General features: G+C 41.3%; 1 long non-coding RNA gene across 6 annotated transcripts in view; it reads right to left on the bottom strand.

The window, feature by feature from the left end:
- The window catches only part of LOC117002582, a 73,101-nt gene that overhangs the window by 20,029 nt on the left and 31,934 nt on the right, over positions 1 to 21,138 (bottom strand). For 2 of the 6 annotated variants that reach the window (XR_004419309.1, XR_004419310.2), the window contains exons 3-7: positions 17,737 to 17,911; positions 16,428 to 16,548; positions 15,154 to 15,303; positions 11,325 to 11,576; positions 3,297 to 3,534 (exon numbers count right to left, since the gene is read on the bottom strand). This is a non-coding gene — a long non-coding RNA (uncharacterized LOC117002582). Of the gene's footprint in view, positions 1 to 1,214; positions 3,535 to 11,324; positions 11,577 to 15,153; positions 15,304 to 16,427; positions 16,549 to 17,736; positions 17,912 to 21,138 lie in introns of those variants that run through there. The other 4 variants (XR_004419315.1, XR_004419308.1, XR_004419311.1 and 1 more) reach the window with 3 other exon arrangements.

The following is a 21,138-nucleotide window of genomic DNA, read 5'->3' as shown; positions in this document are numbered from 1 at the left end:
TGGTCAGTCTAGGCTGAGTTTCTGGAAGGAAGGACAGTCCAAGGTCATAGGTGGCGCTCTCAGTTCATGTGGTTCGCTGGCTTGTCTGCTTTTAGTCCTTGCCAGGGAAGAACCCACGACTGTGAAAAGATTTGCAGTCATGGAGGAATCCAACACCTCATAGCTGTTAAAAAGTTCAGTCCTTGCTGAAACTAAGAGATGGGCAAAAGTTTTGCCGAGTGTCTTGTGAAAGTGCCTCTCCTCACCACCCCCAGATCTGAGGCGGAAGAACTCAGACTAAGCTAGGAACACTGCTGTTCTCCAGCACTATAGAGAGATACCTTGAGCTGTTTCACTGGTCCCAAAATAGAAAAATACACATACACAGCTGACATCTAAACACTTACTGCCTCTGTATGCAGTGCATTCACCATAGCTCAATTCTGCACTAAACCACTTTAAAATGTTCATTATGTGGGAGAGGATAAAGCAGGGAGAGCACAACCTTATTCAAGAGCATAAATGGGTTTCTCTGGCAACCATCACAAGCTGCATTACATAGTAACTAAGTGCAGAAGCATCTATATTTAGGTTCTGGGTCTGCTATTGACCTATCTTTTTTGCTTTAGAAAATTAACACATATCTCTGCATCTAGTTTGGGGAGAATTCACCCATGCACTGCTGGTGAGGTAGAGATGATGGCTTTGAAATTTGAAACTGTCTGACTAAACTGATTTTCCTTCCCTTTTTATGTTTGGATTTTTGTGCATTTCCAGTTCTTCACATGTTCTTAGCCTGCTACAGACTTAACAATTTAATTTTTTTTTTTCAGCTGTGTCTTCACTGGGCAACAGATGCCCTCTGCCTGAAGATGCAGGTGGGCAAGCAGGGAACATAGAACGGTTTGAGTTGGAAGGAGACTTAAAGATCATATTGTTCCACCTGCCCACCATGAGCAGGAACACCTTCCACCAGATTAGGCTGCTCAGAGCCTCATCCAGCCTGGCCCTGAAGATGCAGTGTGCCACACTAGTCCTCACAAGTTGAGCAGTTTGGAGACTTCCACCGTGTGGCCCTTGCAGGACACAGTAAGCCTTGGAGGACCTGGAACTGCTTATTCTATTCATAGCCCATGAGCCCGAGCACAAAATGGACAGCTTCTGATACCCATTCAGTGATCTCTGAAGTTCAGAGCCCGGGTCCTTCAGTGCCTGGAAACACTTCAGCCAAAGAGTGAGTCAGATGTGTGTTTATTGAACATGCCCAACACCACTGTAGGTGCTTAATGCGTGGAGAAAGGGTAACAGCTCCATTTATGATCTTGGTAGCTTTTGGTATCCATGAACCACAGGGGATCTGTAACCACTATTTTTAAAATGTCCATGGAATCTGGGGGTGCAAATAGTTGCTACAGAGTGATAAGGATCATCATTTCATATCCAGCTTCCAGCATAATGATTCCGTTTCATCACCTGAAATAATGCCATCTAAAATCACAGGTCCCTTTTCTGAAAGTGATGATTCTATACAACACAGAGGCATCAAAAAGAGTAACATCCAAAGGAGCTAAAAATAATTCTTAAATATTCTGGAAAAAATTAGTTATGAGGAACAGTTCTTTATGGTTTTGTAATTTTTAATTTTTACATCTTTCTTTATTATCACTTGATTTCTGTGGTCATCCTTTCCCCCACCACAAAGAGATAATTACAGCAGGTGCTCTTAGAAAAGGAACAATGAAACTAATTATTACAAATCACATCGAAAGAACAAGGTGTCATATTTCCAAAAATTAAGAAGTAGTGCATGTATGCTGGAGGGAATTATCAACAAACAGTAACTAAAGACAATAACAACTTTGTTTATACACATTTGACAGATGTATCTCAAATAATAGTGATGGTTTGTCATCCAGAGATTAGCTCATGGATTCATGATTCTTTGAAGGAGCCTAATGCTTTTAAAATTACTAGGTCGAGCCTCAGCCTGACACAGGAGTTACATAAGTCTTCTTTCAACAGACAGCCTATATGAAGTGCTTTCTATTTCCCCATTTTTTGTGGGCTATTCACCATTTCTGGGTGAAATAGAAGCAATTTTACAATCCACAAATCAAGTTTTTAGCAAAAAATTGCGACCACAATTTGCGTATTTACTTATTGCTCAAAACAATAGAAATGTTTTGTTATGAACCCAAATGGTTATTTTAAGTTCTAACTTAGTCCACACCTTCTTCTAGAAATCAAATTTATAAGGAAATTTGTGAGAGGTGGACTGAATGAGGGGACAAGAAACTGAGTGGAATATCTTCTGGACCCCCAGGCTCCAAGGGTGGTAATTATGTGTCTGAAGTGCAAATGGCAACCACTTCCTTGTAGAGTACCTCAGAGGTCCCTACCAGCACCAGTATTGTGAGTGTCTGTATAAGGAACTAGATAAGGGGAATGAGTATTCTCCCTGCAGGTTTTCAGACAATGTCAAAACAGGAGAGCAGTCAATATGCTGGAGAAATGGGCCATGGTGAATGTCAGGAAGAACAACCAAGGCAAGCACCAAGCCCTGCCCTGGTGAGAAATAGCCCCATGCACAGGACAGGCTGAGCTCTGACAGGAGAGGGGTTAGCAGGTAAGACCTGGAGAACACCCAGTTGAACACAAACCAGCAATGCACTTTTGCAGCAAGGAAGGCCAACTGCATGCTAGGCTGCATTAGCAAGAATGATGGCATGATTATTTCCCTGTCCTCTGCAATTGTGGGACCACAACTGAGCTGTTACATCCACCTCTGCAGTACAAGAAAAACATTGACAACTTGGAGCCCGTCTAGCAGAGAGCCACCATGAGGCTGGAGCATGTGGTGTAGGAGGAGAAGCTGAGAGAGCTGGGAATGTTCAGCCAAAAGGGGAGAGGGTAAAGGAGAGACCTGTCTGCAAATACAGAACAAGGCTCTTCTTGGAACTGCATGCTGTAAGGACAGAAGGCAACAGACAGAAACTGAAACATGGGAAATTTTAACTTATTTAAGGAAAATGTTTTGTGACTCTGCAACTCTTCCTCCTTCCCCAGCCAGCCTGCTGAGAAACCAGTCCCTTCTCCTAGGCACCAGCCAACTGTAATAACATGAATTATAAGTTTACTTACCTGATATCTGGATTAGGAAAAAAACAATGAAACTTCAGCACTGACCAGACAGCCATGACAAGGGCAAAATTCCTTCCCTGAATCTCAAACAACCACCAGAAAGGCATCAGACCTAATCTCTCTCTTATTACAAAGAGGAAGGGCAAGAGCTCTTTGTCTGCCTGCAAAAAAGGTACCTGAAGGCAGGTTAAAACACCCAGATGTTTTCAGAGGGGGACCCTTCCAAGTCTGTGCTCCTTTCCTCCAGATGGGTTGTTCCAAAAGGCTTATGACACAGCCACATGTCCGACCCACTTCAGCCACCAAAGGCTGAGCTGTCGAAGGAGATAGGAGAATGGCTTGACAAGACACAAGTTATTATTTTCTACTCTTTGCCGAGACAAAATTTCATCCTGATCTTCAGAGTTCTCTAGCCTGAAAGACAAAGTCAAGAGTAAAAAGTAAATGTTTTGTTCCTTCAATATGGCATTGGCTAAACTGGAACGTTTTCCCCCGACCAAAAAACGCATGCAGATAACCACGGGTTTGGTTGGCCAGAAAGTTCAAAATCAAAAGGAAAAAAATCAACCAGCTATTTGTTTACAAGTTTAGGACTAGGCTGCATTACAAATGTCTTGGCAAATGATGCTAAGTGGCTAGGGATTGCCGTTACTAGTGCTTACAGCAGTGGGGGTTTTTAGCTTGTGAGAGACCATCAACATAACAAGCAGATGAAATGTGTGGACTGTTGCCTATACAGCACCAATATCTTTATAAAAGAAACATCCTTTTTAGGCTTTACATCAATTCTGTCACAGACTTCCAAGAATAAATTGTCCCTCCCCTGCCTTGCTAACATGTCAGCCCAAGCATCAATCTGTAGGCTTAAGTCACTTAAAAATGCTGATTCCAAAAGTCTTATTAGTTTACCAAAAAAAATTATACTAACAAAGAGATTAAATTAAACTAAATGGTTGCATTCTTTTTAAGAACATATACATGTAATTCTTGACTCCACTTGGAAAGGTAAAAAAAAATAAATCAATAATAACTCCCTTGGATTCCCTCCAAAAGCAGCCAGGTAAGGGATAGCTAACATATATTCTTAGCTGAATTAAACAAGCTATCACACCTTTAAAAATAGTGTGTACAATTAATTAAACTATAAATTAGAGATTTATACATGCTATTTTTTGTATTATCCCACAAATATCTTGTGAGAGGCTTATATAATGAGGGGAAATTCTGTATAACATTGGAGCTTCTTTTTTGCTATTTTCCTCTGCTTGAGAGAGATGGATGAACCTGAGAGTGGTGCAAAGAAATTAACTGCATGTTTTAAATTATCACTGTCTCTTAATCAAATTATGGCATTTTATTAGGTTTTTAATTAAGATCTAGTCAAGAAAGTAAGGAAATGCTAATACTAGACTTAGATATTTCAGAAGAGAAATCACTGGATCCATTTTACTGTTGTGTCTTGCAGACCACTGGAGTAAGATCATCCAGCAGTTAATATCACAAACATTGTCATGAGGTGCTTAAGGTGTTAAGTCCTTTAATGCTGATCTTACAGCATATGTTTTTGAGGAAACAGGGATAAAAAAAAGAAAGGTTCTCCTTTTGGATAACCTGTGGTTTCATAGCTGGGTAGATAGGTATCACTTGGAGCTTTGAAGAGAAACAGAGAAAATATGCACGGGACTTCTCCAGACCAAACTGAATGCCCACAACAGGTACATAACACATTACTCAGGGGGATTGCAGAAAGGTTTTATGTTATCTTGTAAAGACAAGTGTACAGAAGTGCTTGGGGGGTTTTTTCAAAGCCTCAGCAACTCTTATATACTAAACTGATGTTTTTGACAAGTTTCAAATCCTTGAAAATGAAGCAAGAGTGATAAAATACAACCAGCATACAGTCACGACCCCAGTCACAATCCCTGCTCCAGGGAGGCTGCACATCAAGCCTCCCCTCCTTCTGCTTCACCTACAGCACAGAGGAGCCAGAGACAAGTCAGCTTCACAGCTTCAGAAGCCCTTTGGAAACCAGCCTGGTTTAAATCACTGCATTCCCACAGTATCCACTTTCTTTGCCAGGACAGAAAATGCAGCAGTCTGTGATTTTAATTAAATCATTGACAGTAAGGAATTGATCACCTTTTATGTTTGAAACTACCCTGTAGCCTGCTTGACACCCTGTACCTTCACTACAGCTCTCCAGTAGTTTTCTGCTGTTATTCACTCCCTTCTCACTCTTCAGGGGGAAGCACCAAGGGGGAGACAATGCCCTGGCTATTCTTGTGGGCATGGAGGGATGGTGGTGCTTGCTGCGCCCAACAACTCTTACCAAACACTGGCTGGATTGTGATTAGATTCATCCTGACTCTGAAAGGATTACTGGGTAGCTGAGAAGCTGTTTTCCTCAATTCCTGTCACATCCTTAAAGAAATGCCATGTAGGATGAGGACTAGTCAATGGTCTATACATAATGTACTCCCAGACAAACATTTTGCAAATTTTTTAAAGTGGTTTAAATGCTGTTGTCTCTGTACCCAGTTGCAGCTCCTTTCCCCAGGACTTCTCCAGCCCACTGGCTAAAGTGAGAGTAACGAGGAGACAGGGGTGGGCTCCAGAGGACTGGGATAGAGAGAAGGGCTGTGGGAGAGGGAGTGGGGTTTGGAGAGGGTGCAGAGGCTTGGGACTCTTCCTCCATGGCACACCATCATGATAAGGGCTGCTCTTGTTGCAGCTGCCTCTAGAGGGCTCATTGCCTTGTCAGAGAAACAGCAGCCTTTGTTCTCGCCTCTGAAAAGTATGCATTGCATATTTTTCTCTCGCCGTTCTATTTACATTCAGGTGTCCAGTGGCTTGACGTCAAAAGCAGAAGCATGGTGTGAGAGGGGTCTGCATGCCCGCTCCACCATCAGCAGCGTACAGCATTCACTTCCCATGGGAGAGGCAACAGGGATGTGCTCCCTGGCTTCCTCCCGCCTCCTCTTTTCATCCTTCGACTCTCTCAAAGTTTAAGCCTTGAACGCTGCACTCCACTGCACTCGAAGCCTGCCGAACATCTGCTCATGCCAACACTTCTGCAGGGCCAAGGCACGTGTGTGCTGTGATTCTGTGCTCTGCTCCTCAGGATGGGCTGACGCAAAACCACAGGGTTCCAAGACCAATACCACAACCAGGTCTCGCACCTGAACAAAATTTCTGATCAGAAAAAAGAGAAGCCCAGACAGAATTTGTACTTAATTAATGCCCTGCTTTCTGATGGCTTCCTCAATTGACGGACCTCTATTTCCATATGTGGAAGATATTAAGGACTGGATTGCTTCTCAAGAATCAGCTGCTAAGAATATACTGCATATTTTAAAAACTGTTTTTTTTTCCCCTGTGGGCAGGAGCTACACCTGCAAGAAAAATTGTGAATATGCTGCTTTAACACTGTTAGCACTGTTTAGTCATTCTTGTGACTTTCTTTGTGAACTACACTGCATTTGTCACTTTTAGATTTCATCTGCAATTGTGTTGCCCATTTTTTTTAGTTTTATCTTACTGCAGGATAACTTTGCAAAGCAAGCCACTTAAAGTCAGAAGCCCTTTCTTTTGCCTATATTTTATAAGCTTCTGGAGCTTCTGGAGTTCATCTGCATTTGGTTTATATTAGTCAAACAAGATGAGATCATCTCACTGTCCAGCACCTCCTTACAAGGAGCTTTTGCCATCTGCCACCAAAGACAACAGAAAGGGTCTTGTTGACAAGGTCAAAACAGACTGGCCATCAGTCCCCCAAAAGGCCACATGGTTTAGCAGTGGTGCCCTGCAAGTCCAGGCCATGAGTGCCAAAACCTAAGTCTGATAGTACAAGTTTGCCAGCATATCCTTACTGCAAACTGATCTCCTGTGGGGAGGGATCTCCACCTGCACTTCACCCCAGGGTATATACCCTGTTCCCTTGGGGATATCATTGGTTGGGCTCATTTGTCTGCCCTTGCCAAGGAATGGGAAGAGATTCTGACAGGGAACAGTCCCTGCAGTGAGGAGTGAAGATGAGACTCTGGCTACTGAAGTTCAATCATCTGGCATAAATCAGTGAACACAATGACAGTAAAAAAGTCTTTATTGAAGCAAGAGTGTGAATCAATGCAACAGACACAAAAACAAACACCAATCATCAGAAAGGGAACAAACATTTGACTCGGCAGCGCTGTGTGCCAGATGCCCCAGCATACAACAGGAGACTGTCATATTCTTGATGGTATTTTGTCATAATTATGTGCAATTTGCTTACAATGTTGTTCAGCACAGATAAAATAATTATCAGTCTTTACTTGGCTTTTTGCTGCAGAGTGACTGTTTCAGTCCTGAAACAGTCCCTTTGATCTGCACTCCTTAGTGCCCCCATGGCAAGAGGGTGAATATTTGTATAGACATAAGCAACTGGACTGTGTATTTCAGAGGCTGCCAGACTGATTTCATGCACTCTTGAAGGATTAATTCTCTGGGGACTGCTCATAATTGCTCTGGTGCCCTTCATTGATAAACTTTGTCTTGTGGCTCCATGCTTTCAAAAGCAAATTTTCATGTATACTGCCAAGGATTATTAACTCGTTATTTTTATTAGGGAACCACACAGAGGCCTCTCCTGAAAAGATGTCCTAGAGGTGCTATATGAACATAAAGCTGTATGATAGTTCTGCCACAAAGGTTTTTCTGGTGTCTAAGAGGTGAATAAGACCACTCTCAGGATTTACTGCTGCTGCAAAGCTAAAAGAAGGATCCTCTTTCTAAGTGGTGCTTTTTATTTACACAGTGCTTAGAGGCAGACACATCTCTTGAGGGAGTAGAGAGCACCACAGTAAAATCCTCATAAGATAGAGCACCTTTCTCCTTTGGGACCATTTGGGATCAGTGTAGATATTTATCAGATAATCTATGCTCCTCTGCATCATTTCATCTCAGCATCTGGAGATGCCATCAAGCTGTCAGGAATGTGATATTCACTGTGATTTCAGAACATTGTGTTGACTTCCACTACTTGAAAAGAAAGCTCTACTCAGTCATGGTAAGTTTTTTTGTAGAGACTCTACTGATTAAAACAAAACAAAACAAAACAAAACAAAACAAAAAACCAAAACAAACCCCCAAAAAACAGGAAGAACAAAGTTCTTCAATGTTCTTTGAAGAAAAGGGCCAATTTTGTCTCCCATAGACTCATCACTGTGTTCTAGGGCAACTCACTGTAACTGCCTGGAACAAAGAAGGTACAAGGACAGTTGAAGTCCTCCTGCTAAAACTCCTCTGCATGCTTTGTTCTCCATCATATTCTGCCTGCAGGCTACAAGCAGAGATAAGGCCAGAGCATGGCTTTGTGTCTGTGATTTGGGGTCAGCTGTGACCCTGCAGAGTTTTTGCACCTTTCCAGTGGTGCATGGAGGACCAGAGGTGCGCTGCAGACTTCAGCTACCCTAAAAGTTGCCTTACTCTGTGATGGAAGCCAAATTCAACAGAAAAGAGGAGAGAGAGCTATGACCTAAGAAACTGTGCACATCCCAGGCTGCCAAAGCCAAACCTGCCTAGCCAGCAGCCCATCAGGATTCACTGAGCTCAAGGCTTCTGGAGCGAGGGGCTGCAGAATTCATTCCAGTTTATGAAACCTCCTACCAGCTTGGCTTAGGGTTACCCAAATGCCCCAGTGCTTATTCACAGACATTTCCACTTGGAATTGCTTTAAGATTCAAACACTGTGATCACATCCCACAGCTTTCAATGGATCTGGCAAGCCTCAGGATGAAATTTTTAATGAAGCTGTAGTAGAATTGGTCCATCCTGGAGAAGTGGTTTATTGCAAAACTAGCTATTTCGCGTTAAAATGAATTATTCCGCCAAGAAGATCATTGCATACCAAAATAGTCAGATGTTTCCTCTGTGTATTCCTCTGTGTTTCCTCTGTTTTTTATTTTACAATTAATTGAGCATTCATCATTCTTTCCCCTTTAAATGACATCAGGTGAATACAGTATAGTTTAAAAGAATTCCAGGTGGTAATGAGACCTGTACTATGTTATGTTCCCAGCTAGCAGTGGGCTTTGAGACTATAACCACCAGCTGAGTTTTCATTGCCGTTTCAAGATGAAAGACCTATGGATAGCAATTTGTTTTGTTGCATACCCTTTATCATAAGAAGAATGCATGAACTCATGTATGGACCAGTTTCCTTTCAAAGAATGTATACTGTGTTACCCCTTATATTTCAGTCTCCTGGTCCCAAAGCTTGCAAGTTTCTACAGAATGTCCCTTCTTTTTTTTATTAGCCTATCAAAACAAGATGCAGAAGAGTGGCTTTCACAGAAACAGGTCAGTTTACAAGCCTTCAGTATAATGTGAGCTGCTTTAATAAAATACTGCAGCAGTGATTTTGTTCCTTCAGCCTTCATATCTCTTGGATAAGCTTTTAAGACTTAAGTATTAAAGTCACCACCAAAACAGTGTTCTAGGTTCTAAAATAGCTAAAAGCACCTTGATCAAAACCCACCTTCACTTGTGCCTGATTTTTCAGTTTTATAGCCTAACTAGATAAACTTGATTACTGTGAATATAAACTCAGAAACTAATTTAGTTGCCAAGTAGAATATAAGCCACAGTATTGGTACAGTTCATAAAATAAATAGCCTCCAGTAATACACTAAAGCCTTCTCCCTCCTCCTGGTGACTGAAATGTTAAAACAGAAACAGTGAGCACTGAAAAGTTCCCTTCTGGCCCCACATTCATTCAGGGTGATGGAGTTAAGAGCTTTCTGTAGCAAGCCCAGCTCCCTTTCCCTTATGGAAACCCTGCGTTTGGTGCAGAGAAAACATTTGAAAAAAAAAGGGGTTTGGGGAACTTCATCTCAGTATTTCAATGAGCCAAAGTTGGGACAAACATAAATTTACTGATTTTTCCTATAAATATCTCAGTGTTAAATACATTCTATTGGTACCTAGGGTGACTGTGGATAAAATTTGCTACATAGAGTTTTAGTGCATTTATATGTATTATATGTATAAAAATAAAACATATATGTACCAATTTATTTCTTAGATGCTTCTCTATCAGATGCTCCGTTTCCATTTATGTAGGATAAAAATGCTACTTAATACTATACAATAAGGAAACCATATTCACTTGGAATTCTAGACATCATCCTAAAGCTTATGGATATGATATATGCAGAATGCTAGGTAGTGATCTGCTTACATTTCAGAGAGCAAAGCTTTAATTTTTAATGCTGCAGAAATGTTCTTTATCACTGTCTTCCATATCTTCAAGCATATCAGCATTTCATGAATGTTGCTAAAACAGTTGCCCAAGGTGCTGCTGAACATCTGGATCACTCTCTTTTTCCATTAGGCTAAGTATCCAGCATGGCAGGATTAAATGTGCTCATCCCTAAAAATAAATGTTCTGTTTGATGCTAAAAGGGAAGTGAAAGTTTCCTAAACACTTCTAACTTTTGCTTTAAATTTGTATAACAGGGCAGAATTTCCAATAGCTTCATCCAGGGAAGCTGATGCCCTCTCCCAAAACCTGCTTGGTGGACTGTCTCCAGAGGCCACCACTTTTCTCCCTGCCGAAACAGTGTGAGCACCTAGGACACAATTATTCAAGGAAGAAGTGTTTTATGCAAGCTCTGTGCTTACAACAAGATTTAGTTAAATCCTACAGTGAGTCAATGGTCCAATAATGGATGGATCAGTGGGTCCAGGTGACTTAAAAAAAAAGTAATAAATCACTCAGATAAGAAAAAAAAAATAAAAAGGCATTCAATGGACTGAGCTCTGAGTACTAACACAAGTATACTTAAAATAACATAATCGTACACAAAACAGTATGACCAAAGGTGTTTCACAGCTTCACTCAAATTTTGACCATAGCTCAGGATTTGAGAAGGTGCTGGCACCTGGCATTTCTTCTGCAAAAATAGCTTGCCAAAAATATCATCCCACTTTCCTGAGCTTTCCTATCCCCGAAAAAACAACTGTGTGTCTCTTGCATACATATGTTACAAAAGAGCATAAGCCACTTACAAACCATTCTCTACCAAGTGTTAGACCTAAGACATCTCCATTTTTGTATACAAAAGCTATTACAGACCATCTGCAAAGTGGTTTTTTTTTAGTTTCTATATGATTTTAAAATATTATTCAGAACAGACTTGCTAGACTGTCTCTTTTCCACTAACCTTTGTTGCAAAGAGAATCCAGCCACGTCAGAGGCAAAGAATTCTGCGTACTGGGAAGCCACATCCACATGTTCTGCATGGCCTGGCCTCCTGGTGCCAGGTGAAGGAGCTCACCCATAGGAAGATCTCAAAAATTCAGCAATGAATTCCATCAGGCCAAGGTGGCAGCCACATTTTGCAGATTTTTGTCTTGATATTTGTCTCCAGGCTTTTCAGTATATTGCCTAACAGGAAACTCTGTGTGTAGAATACCTTCGGGACAGGAAAGAACAGGCTTCCTTGCACAGGCAACCTTTTCATAGTACTTTAAAACTTCCATCAGAAATTATTTGACTCAACATATCACAATACAGTAAATTCACGAATACAAGCCGCACTGAGTATAAGCCGCATCTCCGGGTGTTGGCAAATATTTCGGTTTTTGTCCATAGATAAGCCGCACCCGAATATAAGCTGCTCTGTCGTTCGCAGCGAGGACCCGCGTGCAATTAGTAACAGAACCGCGGGAGGGCGGGGTTTACTGGCTGAGCTAAGGCTGTGCAGGCTCGGCCCGCTAGGGGGCGCTGACGGGGCCGGGTGGCCCAGCCCGGTGCTGCCGCTCGGGGCCGGCCGCCGCTGCCCCTGGGCTCGGTCACCCCGGGTCGGCGCTGCTCCGCGGTGGCAGGCAGGGACGGAGCTTCCCCCGCTCCTACGGCAGCGGCGGCGGGCGGGGACGGAGCTTTCCCGCGCCCGTGGCACCGGCGGCGGGCGCGGACAAAGCACCCCGCCTCCTCCCCGAGCCGCGGCAATGGCGGCGCGCACTTCCCCCCCCCCTCCCCGGGCCGCGGCAATGGCTGCGCAGGGCTCCCGTCGGCTCCCGGAGCCGCGGCAATGGTGGCGCGCCCCCCCCGTCGGCTCCCCGGGCCGCGGCAATGGCGGCGCGGCCCCCCCGAGCTGCGGCAATGGCAGCACCCCCCCCCCTCCTCCCCTGGGCTGCAGCAGAGGAGGAAAGAGAGCTCTCCCGCCTCTCTCCCCGCCCCCCGTGCTGCCTGCAGGGAGCCAGGGCAACATGGTAACACTGTAACAATTGCGAAATGCCGGCTTTTACTGGCCGGTGCTTGGCTCGGCACTCTGGCTAGCACGTCTGGGGTTGTAAATGTCAGAAAATTATTAATATATTAGCCGCACCCGACTATTAGCCGCACTTCCGGGCTTCCACCAAAATTTTTGTCAAATTGCTGCGGCTTGTATTCGTGAAATTACTGTAATTAACTCAGGTAAATTATTTGACCCACAAATGCCGACCAATGAAAAATGCCTGTTTTTCTCTTTATACTCTCACCCTGACACATATCAACAGGTAATAAACTATTTTACTCCTGTTTTTGCTTCAACAAAGGTCCCTTTGAGCATCATTTTAGCTCTTTCAAAAGAACCACTTAGAATAGATATCTGAAAGTAACTTTATGACTGTAAAAGCTTCATTAACTCAGCCTTGATTCACATCAACATTTCAAAAGGGAGTCCCTTTTCACTTTCAAATGTTCTTCCAGTCTATCAACTTTTACATTGCTCTCAAAGGCTGGCTCTAAGTCAACAGCTTTATTTCCCAAGTCAAGCAGCAGTACATTCGCTTATGCATCTGTATGGGGGCAGTTTGCACTGGAAAGCCCCATATTTAAAAGAGTGTAGACAACAATTTGACAATAAATTGTCCCTGAATACTAAACACACACACACACACACATGCAGAGCGACAGAGAAAGAAAGCATTTTGTAAATAATAGGATTGAAAGCAATAAACACTCACAGCACTAAACACTCAGAGCATTCATGCCCACTTAAAAGGACAGATGGAGCTGTTTGGGCCTATCAGGTCAATAATCCGCAAACTAAGAAGGATTTATGTGATAGACCGTAATGGCTTAAATCCACTTGAAAAAGGAAGGTTACAATAACTTGGAACAATGCTCAGTATGTTCAGGGGCTTGATGTGGTAAATAAGAATTAACACAGTTATTTAAAAATCAAATGAACAGGTGAAATAATGCATTTTTAAATGCTCTTTTCCACTGATCTTCAAACTACCTAAGCTTTAATACCAGATGTCGCAACAGTGAGTCAGAGGCAAGCTGGCAGAGCAGCCTTTCCCCAGGGAGCAGTGCAGGGCCCAACCTTCCTTCTCTTCCCAACTTGAGAAAACCAAATATGCAACCTTGGGATATAATGGGAAGATAGTTATTGCACATGCTGGTTTTTCTTTCTCTTGACCTTTCAGCAATCCCTGACCTTTCAAAGGCTCTCACCTGCCATGAAGCAGCACAATCCCAGCTTACTTAAAGGAGGCTGACCAGGTGCTGATTTCCAGAGGAAAGGGGCAATGTTTTCCACCTGGCCAGAGTTGATTGTCCTTTTGTCACTTGTTACAGGAGCAGGGTGGGCAGGGTTTTTGAAGATTTTGCTTCTTTTGTTTGCTCATCAGTTTGGCAGCTTGATCTTGGGTTAGGCAAATGGGCGACAGAGATTTCATGTGTTCCTTTCTGACCAAGCAGGAGAATAATTTTTTGGGTGAATCTGATTTCATGAAGTAGGCATTTATTTTATTGCTATATCTGGGTGTGAGTTTACAAACTGTAGTAAATATGAGTTAAAGCTCTGCTACTTTGCTGGGTAGTTGTCTGTTTCTGTATTCTCTCCTAAAGAGTCTTTCCTGTTTACAGATTCTTGGCCATGGCCTCCTTAGATTTTCCTACCCCATTTCTTAAATTTCATTTATTCTTCAAACTGTTTTTTTCCTTCTGACTACATAACATATTTGAAAACTTCTATACTGCACTCAAGGTCAGCAGTAGTTTCCTTTCTTTCTCTGGCCATGCAATAGTTGTTATGACTGCATCTGTCAGTATTGTTACAAGGCATTAGCTGTAGAAGGCATGCCCTTCCAAGCTAACAAAAGAGGTATATTTAATGGTGTTTAAAAGCTAGGGGAGGTATGAGGAATACAACCAGCACCTCTAAGAGAGAGGCATTTCCCCTCATGCAGGGCAGTGAGCACATTCTCCAGCATTCTGGTTGAACTAGCTAATTTCAACTTTCAACCCAGAGAGCAAAGCTCAAAATACTCCTCTTCCTCTTGTTGCTGAGTAAAGCTAAATGAGTGGTGTCTGAGGCACACAGATACTCGGGATGCTATTGTGTGTCCAATTGAAACTGATGAGCAGTTGCAAAAAACCAGAAAAGCCCCAGTGAATGCTGTGAGCTGCTCACCACGCGTTCATATTGCTCCTTCTCAAGTTCTGCCTGCAGTCCTGGAAAGCACATGGTTAAACACACTGAGCTACAGTTTTCTCTTTCAAGAAGTTCAAAAGACTTACACCCACCAGCAGCAGAAATTTGTGGGAGCTGAACAAAGGAAGGGTGCTAGGAGTTAACTGCTTGAGGTTGGTTCTGTGTGCTTGTTCCCCTGATGTGTGAAATGTATGTGCATGTATAAGACATAAGCAGCTTGAAACATGGAGGGAGTTTTTGATTCAAATGTGTTCTTTCTTTAATATATGTGTATACAAATGGAGCCTAGTCTGTTATGAAACGTGTTTGAACGAGAGAAAAAGGAAGCCCTGGACTTCAGTGTGAATTTGATTGTTTATTCTATTTGTACACAGTAGGGCTGGAGGGGGGAAGGGGAAAAACAATGGTAATTTAACTGATCAGATGCCTTCTGCAAGGATGGTACCCCATTTTGTTCTGTTGTTTTTTATGCAATCCTTGTTTCTGTGTCTTTACATCAAAAATAATACCTGTTTAGGCAGATGGGAGGGGAAGAACCGTTCAGGTGTTCAAGAGAACTTACGTTGCTTCTAAACACAGAAGTTTTGTAGATGTTGCTTTATTTTCTCTCTCTGCTGAACAAAAGGCTGGGAGCAGCATCTTTGAATTTATGAAACTTCTCAATTTCTAACATGCTGTCATTCTTTTTGCTATTGAGCAGTGAAGAAAAGTCCTGTGTAGAAAAGCAGAAGAGAAGAAAGGATTGGAGAGGTTTAGCACTTCAGCATACTTGGCATTCAGTTATTCAACAGAGGATCTGAGAAAGTGTTTAACTTAGCCTCAGAATTAAAGGCACGCTTAAATAATCTTTTAAATTGGGTCCAGGATTACAGCAAATGTGAAGAAGATTTTTTGACAGACATAGGAAGAGGAAGAAGTAATTTTTATTTGAGATGATGAATATTTAAACAGAAAATCATAGAATTAAAGACTAAAAGAGTTATCTTGATTGGCCTGAAACAAGGGGATATTTTCAATTTGAGTTTTCTGAATAATTTTTAAATACATTTTGATAGAAATTTTAAATTACTATAAGTTGTTTTGGGCTTGAAAAGCAAAAATAACCTCGCCATAAAAAAAATCAAAGTACAATATTTTTACCATTTTTTGCAGGTATGTCATATTCCCCAAGCCAAATGAAAGCTATTTTTAAGAATAAACATTTTGGTAAAATTTACCCAAATTAAGAATAAAAAAATAAATTTGTAACTCCACATAGAATCTTTCTTATTTCAAAGAAACATTTTGTCCAGCTATGATCTGAATATTGCAGGAAACATTATTAGCACTTTACCTCTATAACCTACTGCTCTGCACAATTCTTCAAATGTCAGGGTATTTGCTGCCTTAGAAAAGTTATTCCAGCAAAGGGATAACTGTGAGTGAGCAGAGTAGCAAGAGAGGCAGTGTGTCAGTGTCAGCAGCAAGGCATCATCTGTGATGGTGGAGCAAGGGAATGTTTGAATGGAGTTATTTGTCATGTATTAATGTGATGAACACAGAAGTCTGGAAAAGGCTGAAGGTCAAATTTCTGATATATACAAGGGGTACATGTGTGCTGACAGTGGGAGATTGAACATCATTATGCATGCAAAAGGGCCTCGTGATGAGCTAAATTAGAAGCAGCAATGGCAGAAATATCAAAAGTTCTCAGGGGAACTACTGCCCCCATTGAACTGGCTTGGAACTTTGCCATATAATGTACTCCACTCCTTTCTCTGTGTTACAGGATCCAGGGTGCTTTGGGGATTGCATGTCAAAGTGTGCCTCACAGTTGCAAACTGAATAGGAACTTACCTGGTGATGTATTCTGGTGTTTTTTGCCCATGTTCACTCCCCTGCCCAAGCACAGTCTTTTTCACACAGAAACTCAGCTATGAAGGATGTCAAACCTCATCATGTCATAAGAGGTGCCTGTCTGGGTCACAAAGAGATAAAACATTCTGACATACTTTAGTAGAATGTGGTCTCCCAAGTGGTTGGAGCTGTGAAACCATGAGTCTCTCCCTCTTGCCCCTGTGCAGGATTCCCCAGGTGGTCTTGCTCTATAGGCAAATATTCTACAATACCAGATCAACAGTGAGGAACTGAACTCCTTTTGATTATTGCACATTTATGAATACATTCAAAGTTTCCATATGTGAGGGGCAGATTATTTTAATCATGAAACTTTAAGCTGCTATTTATAACAACTAGAGCTAGCTACATCTGGTGCCTCTGAGCTCAGTCCCTTCATGCAGGGGCTCGTGTCTTTACATGCTGCGGAATACTGGTATTTCCATACCCTCTGAACCAAAGGCTGTGATAACCTGTGAGTCCCTCAGACTGCAGGCACCTACGGATTTATCTTGAGCATGCAGATGTCCTAAAACAGTATCATCAGTAGAGAGGAAAACAAGTAGGGAAAATTGACTTTAGGTGTTCTGCCTTGCCAGAATATTTTTTTTCCTCAAGGTGTCAAGGGGGCAGGGTGATATTATAAGTTCTTTTCAACAACTGACCCTCTGTGACAACTCACTTGACTTTACAGCACATTGCTTAGGAATCCTATGCATAGCCACTGGAGTTGTTTTAATCTCAACATTCAAACTGACCAAAGATGTTCCAGCAGCTTGCCTGGGCCCCAGAAATAGGTTCTCCACAGCTGAGAATTCAGGTTTTATCACAAACTGACCTGAGGGTGTTTATCGGTGGGTAGCTTGTGTTTATCAAGTATGTCAGGCTTTGCCTGTGCCTTCTAATTAAATCAAGCCAACATAATCATACAATCAACATCATAAAAATCAGGTCAACCTACACTATTCATAAATTATCACAAAGCATCTGTCACATGCCTAATCTGCTTTTTAAAGTGGGGGGCTGCCTTTGCTTAAGCCTGTGCCTTAAGCTACTGCTTTAGCCCCCTGTTGTTTGACAGTGTGTGATGGGAAGGCAAGATTACTTATGCTTGTATGTACAATATGCAGTGTAAAAGTAGTTGACTCATTATCAAGCAGGATCTCTAAACAAGTTGTTTTAATGTTGGAACTGAAAAACTAGGATCCACAGTAGCAGCCCTTCACATTTTTAAATATAGAGCAGAGGTGAGGATTAAGGAATTGCTCACTCTTTGGTCTGCAGTTGTCATATAGCATTTTAGGACAGGTGTTTCTGTGTTTCTGGACTCAGTACATGTCCCTTCTTCTCTCCAAGTAAATAGTGCTGTTTTCTTCTTTGCTTTGTCTTCTGCAACCATGGTAAAGATGAAGTGCTGGGGAAAACTGTGCTTTATGTTGCATGCTCTGTTAAGAGAAAGGAAGACATAAAAACGTGTCTGGCAGCTTTTTGCCTGTGCACCTGTATGAGCTACCAAAACCTTGGAGGTAGACAGCTGTAGAATATAGAATACCAGTTCTTTCTCCTCCAGTGTCAAGTGATGATATAGAATACCAAATAAAGCCTTCACTCCAGCCTCAAACTCATATGTGGCTCTTGGAACAGCTGCAGAGGGGGTAACAAATGAGGTGATTGTTGCAACCAACACTTTTGACAATGCCTGTTGTTCTAAGCAGTCTAGCTCAGACTGATCAGACACTGGAGAGTACTGCATTTCACCAGCTGTCCTGGTCAGGCCTTCATCACAAATATCTGAAGCATCACCCTTAACAAGTAGCCAAGAAAGCATCGATTAGATCCCACCAGTTTGTCTTTTGCATACTTCCATGAGTATAAATGGAGAGTTGATTTTAATTAAGGGTGTTGTTTTAGGATTCCTCTTTGGTCTCCCAAACACTGCCTAAGAATAGGGGGCCTGTCCATGGTGAATGGCACTATCACTTCACATCACCTTCATTGTCCAAGCCTGATTCCTCTGAGAACGTACATCACTGCTCTACAATGAAACAGGATCAAGCAAAATGTTACCAGAACTGGGAATTTCTATGTTCACAGTAATGCTTCTACTACTCAAATAATATTCTGCTTTAATAGTTGAAAAAGCAGGCAGCCAGCTTCTGTAGGGCTGTGACAATGGACCTGTCAGTCACCTCAACATTCTTATTCTGATAAAATGGGTTTGTTCAAATCTTATAGGGACTTCTTTCACTGCAGCTGCATATATTTGCATAGCGATTCTCAGATAAGTGCATGCCAATAGCCACTTCTGTGAACAGATGTTGACAAAGGCATCAACAGAAGTATCAGAGGTACGTGAACAACGATCTCTTTTTGCATGCACTGAGAGAAATGCATAATCTAGTAGTATGCTGGAAATTTGTTAGTTCTGCCTTCCAACATGTCTATCAAGTCACTGCATGCTAATCAGCCTTTGCAGAAGTATTGATGCTTCTCAGTAATATCAAGCAAGAATTCAAAATAAGAAAGGGAGAACCAGGAGAGATGTGCTACAGTAATACTGTTAATAGAGACAATGTATGCATATTTTATGATAGCTTGAAGAAAAGCAATATTCAATTTAAAATGCTATATTTGTCAAACAATGTAGTGATTGAATGTGTTCTTAGCTGTTACCATAACAATAATGTAGCAAATATTGAAATAATTACCTAAAACTTCAGTTGGTATAGGCTGTTTTAATAGTAAGTGTCAATGAATCCACTTGGCTACCAAAATGTCCCTGGCATGTTGGTGTTGTCAAGATGAAGCCTATGAAACAGGGATGTTTAGTAGAGAGCTGCTACAGGCCAGGATAATAGAACGGAAAAGAGAACAAGTTTTAAATAAAGTCTCAGCATACTTCACGCAGTGAAAATACTTGTTATCTAAAAACTAGTGATAACCTACTTTGCTGACAATAGAAGCAAAGAAGGCATTTATATATCTCCAAATATTAATATCTTTTTCAGGCCAAAATAAAATTATGCAGCATGCAGCCCAAACTCAGAATCAGGGAAGTGAAATGCGTTTAATTCTCTGTTTCTGTCCCTCCTCTGTTACTCTGAAGCAAGTAAAGGGGGCTATTCCAGCAATCGCTCAGTTTCTATAACTAAATACAAAATCTGAGATGCACTTAGAGTATGAATTTTTTTTCAGGTTTCTATTGTGACTAATATGAAATTTATCCACTTTTTTTTTTTTTTAATTTCTCACTGCTGTTTCTTTTTTAAGGTCGGTCATATCTAGCATTCTCTGAACTTTTTTGTTTCATCAGAGTATATGATATTGGAAATTTTGTTTCTCCTCTTTTAATACTTGCATTGTTTTTGATTTGTGAACAAAAAATTAAGTTTTCCATTCCCTAACACTTTCTTCTTCTTTTTAACATGGCAAATCATTTGAAGCAGACCCTTGCACATCTGGAACTCTTTTATTTCTGACAGGAAGCAGAAGACTTGATGAGAGCATGCTAAAAAGGAAGCAGAAGGGCAAAAAGAAGAGGCAGGGAAAATTAGATATTTAGCTGTGAAGTCCAGAAGTCCTGTCCTGAAGGTTAATTTAACTACTCCAAACATGTATTGAGAGTTGCCAGCAGAGGAAACCTTTTGCTAGTGGCTATAAGATATATTCTTATAAAGCTAAATGGGTTTCTACATTACACTCTGAATACTTGTCTGAATTTTTGTCCCAATTTGCCAATCTTGGTATTTTGGGGATGAGAAGGAAGGAGTCAAACACAGTCACACAAAATTCTCAGGTATAAATCTGCTTTTTTCCCCCCATTTCACTAAAAATGATAGGACCCATCTACAACTATGCTTGCTGTAGATGAACAACAAATTTTCCTAGATGTCATAGCTAAAGAAGAAAAGTAGAGTGAGTTGTTACTTCACTAGAGTAGATCTGCCCCAAATTCACAATGGGTCTGGCAAATAATTAGATATTTGTGAGAGCCTGTACCTGAAATGGCCTGTGGTTTCCCTTGCAGTTCTCTACATGGAGATCTCTTACATTTCCTACTCGCAGACAGAGTGTTAAAGGTTTTCTCTCTGGTTCTTTATTATGGGTATTTTTTATGATACAGGTACATATTGTTGTCCCCAAATCTTACTAGAAGTCACACTTCACGTAAAGTTTATCAACCTAATTGTTTCACATCATCTGACTATTTCAGAAAATTTCACCAGGAGTAATTTCTATCACTCTTTTTGCAAGAATTTCTCACAGGCTGAAATTTTTATCTTAGTGACTTTGACCTCTTTCAGAGATGCAAGTTTCCCTTGACACTTCTGTAGAAATATCACTACTAACAATAGTTTCCAGTCTTCTTTCTAATTACTTGGGGTTTCAAGCCTTTTCCTGTATCTGAAAACAGTAAGATTGAAATTGGCATAGAGCTTTTGAAAAATTTTCCTGTAACATGATTGTTCATATTGGTTACCACCATTTATTGTAATATCCGAATAAACCTCGAATACCTTGATTTTCCTTAGTTCTCACTGTGGATTGCCTCCTCAGTAAGATGCTGACAGACTTTAACAGCATTTATGAGCTTATAGTTGGCACAGTAGCAAAAAAAAGGAAATATTTGAGCTCTTGTAATTATAGGTGCTAACTCATTAATTGCTGAGAA

The sequence above is a fragment of the Catharus ustulatus genome, chromosome 1, assembly GCF_009819885.2.
Source record: "Catharus ustulatus isolate bCatUst1 chromosome 1, bCatUst1.pri.v2, whole genome shotgun sequence".
NCBI classification, from domain to species: domain Eukaryota; kingdom Metazoa; phylum Chordata; class Aves; order Passeriformes; family Turdidae; genus Catharus; species Catharus ustulatus.
The sequence above is the reverse complement of the archived record's forward strand: the minus strand, read 5'-3'. Positions and strand labels throughout refer to the sequence as shown.